Genomic DNA, 6,453 nt, shown 5'->3' with positions numbered 1-6,453 from the left:
CTCGTCCTTGCCTTCTTTGGGGCTTGTCGCTTCTTTCGTTCTTACCTCTGGCCCACCATATCCTTTCCCGGATCTCAAGGTAATCTGACTTATATTCGCTCTATCCGGTGGCCTTACGGAGGCGGGAATCTTCCCTTCATTTCCCCTCATATCACTCAAAGAAGTGGCTATCTGGGATAACTGCTTGGCCAGCATATTCATTGCTGCCTTTTGCTCATGTTAAGCTTCTTGAAGCTTGTGCACTACGTCATTGTTCGATTGCAGGTTGTTTTGCATATGCTGCTAAGAACTGACGAGATCGTGCACCATATCATCGATACCCTTTGGTGATTTCGATGGCTGACTGGGACTTTGCCCTATGCTCAGAGTCGGTCCACTCACTTGACCCTGACAAACGTTTCCTTGACCTCCTAAAGAGTTGTTGTATTGATTTCCTTGACCTTGGTAATTGTTCTGAAAATTCCTTTGGTGCGGTGGTACATAAGAGTTCCCTTGACTGTTCTGATTTCTGTTTCCCCAGCTAGAGTGGTCTCCTTGGTTCCGATTGATCCACCTGTCCAGCCCCTCTTGATTCCTTCCTGACCAGTTACCTTGTCTTTCGGGCTGAGGTGCAAAGTGCTGACTTTGTTGTGGTGCCGGCTGATTCTGCTCATTGTCAGTCCATCTGAAATTTGGATGGTTTCTCCAGGGTGCATCTCTCTGTCTCCCTGGATTCCAGCTCCCATCGGGATTCCAACTTCCCATTGCATTGACCTGGGCTTGATAATCTCCGTCCTGGGTCCCGTAATATTGTTGAATTTGATTATCTCCTGAACCAGGAGGTTTCTCCTTCCCTTGTGAAGCCAGTGGAATCGTCTTTTCAATCGCCTTCAAAAGAGCTTTCTCGAGCCTATCAATTCTTGCTTCTACTTTGTCATCTTCCTACTCTCTTACATCATGCACCGATCCTCTCCTCACTGCATTCCTACGGTTATCGTATGCTTTTTAGCGTTGATCAACTTCCCCAGGATTTCTCTTGCCTCACTTCCTCTTTTTCTTGTGAAATTCCCTCCACTCGAGGAATTCATTAAGTCCTTTGACTCAGGAGTTGCCCCTGCGTAAAACAGAGAGTAGGTCTCTGCCTTTATCATTTGGTGGTTCAGGCATGCATCCAACAACCCCTTGAATCTCGACCAATATTGACTCAGCGATTCCTCGTAATCTTGCTTACACTCTAGTATTTCTTTTTTCATGGCATTCGTCTTGTTGGATGGAAAGAAATAATCTAAGAATTCCGACTTGAAATCCCTCCATGTGCGGATAGAATCTGGGGGCAACCTCAATAACCACGTATTAGCTTCCCCCTTCAAGGTAAATGGAATTGCACGTAGGCGATAATCCTCCTCTGTTGCATCATTCGGCCTCTTCTGAGTACCACACAACTTACTGAATTCGTTTAGGAACTCATACGGACACTCATTCCTACGCCCAGAGAACGTTGGTAAGATGCCGAGTACGTTTGTCTTGATCTCAATAGTCCTCTGGCGTGGATTCATCACTATTGCTTGAGCTGGTTCTCCATCTAAATGGGCAGTGAGCGAACCGATCTCTGGATCTGGATCTACTACTTGCGCCATGACTACCTCCCTCTGCTTCCCCTGTTTCTGACTCTGTTTCTGATTCGGGTGGTGACTCTGGATCTTCGCGTCCTGACGACGTCCAAGATTCGTCGCTGGTAGATTCACTCGGAAACGGATCTCCCGTGGTGAACCCTGATCTGGTGGTCACAGTAGAGACTGTATCCTTAATCCGCCAGTTAAACTGGTCGTGCTTCCACCCAGATGAGTTGCTCCAGTAGGTAGATCTTGAGCCTCTGCTCATAAACTACAAATAAAAGAGAGAGAAAATAAATCAAAACTATTTACACCACAGACTCTGAACACTATCACAAAGCACGCCATCCATCCCCGACAACGGCGCCATTTGAAGGTTTGTGCCCGCGAGTGCTCGCTAAGAGATGACTCAGGAGCGGAGTGAGCAAGTGTGCACAGAGAAAGTTAATGCAGATGCTCGGTCAAGACTCCGCGCTTCTTAAATCCACTGGATCACTAGGTCCAGGAACTCAAAGAACACAGAGTGTTTCTGTCGTTGGACACACTTGACTCCCCTTCAACAATTAAATCCCTCAACCCCAAATACTATGGATTAGTATAGGGAAGCAGGGTCGATCCCACGAAGATGGATTCGTGAAGTAGTGCTAGAGACTCTGGAAACAAGCGGCTGCTGCCACGCAAAGGGTTGAGAATTTTACCTAACTCTAGTCCTAGGCACGAAATGTAAATGCTAGACCTAGGAAACTGTAAACACACTGACAGCAAACATCGTCATGATCGCGAGGTATTAAAATCACTTCCTAGACCGTGTAAACGATTCACAAATTAAGACTAGACAGAGAGAATAAAAGTAGTGGGGACCACGACTCCAAATATAGCAAGTACGGTAAAAGCTGCAAACATCAAACTCATGCCCTGACTAACAACGACATGCATTTCCCTAACCGACTCAAGTACGTAAATGGAGAAAACAGAGCACGTACCTAGATTCAAACAGAATATAGAAATCAGGACGCCGGAAACTTGCTACGAATCGGAAATACATCAGATCGACATAAACGAGGCGAAGCGAAATGAAAACACGTAACTAGGCATGAAATTAAATCAACACTGCTCAGATTCACGTCGAGTGCTCAATCCACTCCGGATCCAAGCCACCCTAACTCAACAACCATCAAAATCAACTCCATAACTCCGATTCTTACAGATTTGCTCCGATCAACTCCGAATTCCAACAATCACAGACAATCCTACAATATCAGCAAGACAAAACCCCGATTCATCCATAAACAAACTCCATTCTTGTCACCACCGCCCATACAAGGGTACCACAACGCGGCGATCGTGACCGACATGCATGGATAACAATTAAAAAAAAAGAACATCTTGATTAACTTAAAGGAAGAAAAACAACTTAGTTTAAAGAGTTTAAAGTTAAAATTTTTTTTTTAAAAGACATAAGGTAAAATACTTTTAAAAAGGACAACGGGAAAAATTAGACTTAAGAAATTCATCAACTAACTAAAGTTGAACAAATACTTAACTTAAATCTCGAAGAATAAAATTTTCAAAAGACAACGTTAACACTAGTTTAAAACTCATCACCACCATACATGTTCACACACAAAACATAAAGGAAAGATTAAGTCTTGAGTCATAGTTCAAGTTATAGCAGCGGAAAATACGGTTCAAGGAGAGTCAAGGACGACGCCTATGTATGACGACACAACGCATCCTAAGTACTTAAGCCAGCTCAACATCCACCGCAACATCCCGCTCAACCTGCACATGAGAAAATAATATGCAGGGCTGAGTACTTGTTGTACTCAATGGGCTCATGCCGAAAACATTTTAATAAGTTATGTCATCCATACCAGTGATCTCGAGTTTTATGTAGTAAGAAAATATCACGAGAAACACAAAAATATTCAAGTCTGCCCAGACAATTTATCTCCCCACTTTTCACATCAATCCAACAATCACAATCACAGTGCGACGATAGTGTGGCCACACTATTCGCCCACGAGACCGGCCGACTTGCAAGGACGGCTCGCGATCCCACCAGTGTACACAGCCCGATAGGGTTTACGGCCCTACTCGGACCCGAATTCGTTTCACAACACAGCCATATAGCCTAACGGAGTAAACTCATACGAACTAGGCATCAGGCACACAATCTCATAACAAAAACAACATGGCATGACATAACAGTTAAACCACCCTTATATCTCCACATAATATTTTTCGGAAAAGTAAAGAGGTTTGAAAAGATAGCCCACCTCGTTCGATTAGCAATTCACAACCCAACTTAGCAACTCTCGATCCTCGAGTTCACGAATACAAAACACCCTTGTCAACGACAACATAAGTCAGCCTCACACTTCAACATATTACTATGCATGTCCTATCGCCTCTCTCTCATCGTCTTTCTCAATCCCCCAACCCAATATACGTTAAAAAGGTGTAAAGACACACGTATCGCATTACAACTTATCACAAGTGCTTACACCATTTAGACACGTTCCTTGGACATACATGCATCATACAATACTTTTAAACTTGAAAATAAGAGTTATTTTAACAAGGCAGAAAACTGGCAGAACTGCGCGACCGTTTTGTAAAAATTACTATAAATTCACCCGACCTCAAAAGAAGCTAAATTTTGGTCACAACACAGAAGACACATTCAAGTTCATACATGAAATGTTTCACACAGAAATCACGTCATTTAGTCAGTCATATCACATATTAAACTCTCTGGTCGTAACATACAATTTCCGACAGTATTGCGTAGTTCATTTGAAAATTTCACCATAAATTCATCCGATGCCCAAAATGGCTTAAAATTTAACACGACTCGGAAGACACTTCAAATATTCATATAGTTCAAGAATCACATCAATCGGAGGTTATTTGGTCAGTCAAAAAGAAAACGAAACATTCATGGCGAGAACTCTCGTTTCTGGCAGATTTGCGCAGTCAACTTCTAAAATTTATTAAAAATTCATTTTTCGATAAAACAGGCTGAAATTTACACGAGACATAGAAAACACCTTGAAGTTTACTCAGTAAAAATGTCATAGCAAAATTCGTTCGTTTGATGGGTCAAATACAGATCATAAGTCACTGGTCGTGCATCACAGATTTCTGGTTCAAGTTCGAAAATAGGGTTTTTAAACTTCCACAACACAACCACCGATTTTTCATGCTCGAAAACACATAATCATGCTTACACGTTCCTCATACACATATTTGCATACAACTCATATTTTTCACCAATTAATTCAATCCAACACACATGATTTCAATCAACAACGCAAAACCAAACAAGTTCTTACTAAACACACTTTCCCTCCCGTTAAAACTTGCGATCTATCGAACCTACACCCTTTTCATGCATGTAGGACTCAAGAACATGGTCAAAACGGATAGGATGATAAGAAGTGAGCAATATACCTTCTTTGACACAAAACGAATCGGTAGACATCGTTCCACAAATGACGCTACGTCTCCTTTCATTCCATTCCACCAAAACCGTTGTTTCAAATCCCGATACATCTTCGTGCTTCCGGGGTGTGCGGTGTAAGGCGTGTCGATCGCTTCACTCAAAATCTCCTCTTTTAGCACCTCATCGCTTGGCACACACAATCGTCCATCATACGTCAAAGCATTATCCGCCTCCTCACGGTAATGATCAAGCTTCTCGGCTCTGACCTTCGCACGTAATTCCTCCAAATTTCCATCACGTCGCTGGGCTTCTATGAGCTTGGTCTTCAAATCTGGCTCAATCACTAGCGTCGCCAATCTTGCACCCACTGTCTCGGGCGCTTTCACTATCTCCACTCTCATCTTGTCGAACTCGTGAATCAGCGCTTCCTCTTGCGTTAGGAAATAAGCCAGTTGAGGTTGGTTCTTCCTACTCAAAGCATCGGCGACCACGTTCGCCTTGCCCGGATGGTAATTTATACCGCAGTCATAGTCTTTCACGACCTCTAACCAACGTCGTTGTCACATATTTAGCTCCTTCTGCTCGAAGAAGTACTTGAGACTCTTGTGATCGGTGTAGATTTCGCATCTCACTCCGTAGAGATGATGTCTCCAAATTTTCAGTGCATGCACCACTGCTGCTAACTCCAAATCGTGCGTCGGAAAATTCAACTCATTCGGTCTCAACTGTCGGGAAGCATATGCTATCACCTTCCCATCTTGCATTAACACACATCCTAGCCCTACTTTCGACGCGTCCGTATAGACGGCGAAGTCCTTGTCGGGTTCTGGTACCGCTAGGACTGGTGTTGTAGTCAATTTCTCCTTCAATAGTTGGAAACTCGCCTTGCACTCTGGCGTCCAAACACCTTAATTCCTTTCTTTAGTAGTTGCGTCATCGGTCTCGCAATCTTAGAGAATCCTTCGATGAATCGTCGATAATATCCCGCCAATCCCAAGAAACTGCAGATTTCACTTGGCGTTTTCGGCGATTTCCAATTCTGTACGGCCTCGACCTTTGCTGGGTCTACTTAAATCCCATTTGCCGTCACAATATGACCAAGGAAGTTCACTCGAGTCAACCAAAACTCACACTTACTAAACTTGGCATAAAGTTTCTCCCCTTGTAACGTTTCCAACACTGTTCGTAGGTGCTGTCCATGCTCCTCCTCGTTCTTCGAGTATACCAACACGTCGTCGATGAAGACTAACACAAACTTGTCAAGATACTCGTGGAAAACTCGGTTCATCAAGTCCATGAAAACGGCTGGGGCGTTGGTCAGCCCAAATGGCATCACGACGAATTCATAATGGCCATAACGAGTGTGAAAAGCAGTCTTAGGCACATCCTCTCGTCGGGCCTTTAGTTGATGAT

Source organism: Salvia splendens, chromosome 14 (assembly GCF_004379255.2).
Source record: "Salvia splendens isolate huo1 chromosome 14, SspV2, whole genome shotgun sequence".
In the NCBI taxonomy this organism is placed as follows: domain Eukaryota; kingdom Viridiplantae; phylum Streptophyta; class Magnoliopsida; order Lamiales; family Lamiaceae; genus Salvia; species Salvia splendens.
Note: the sequence above shows the minus strand (reverse complement) of the source record.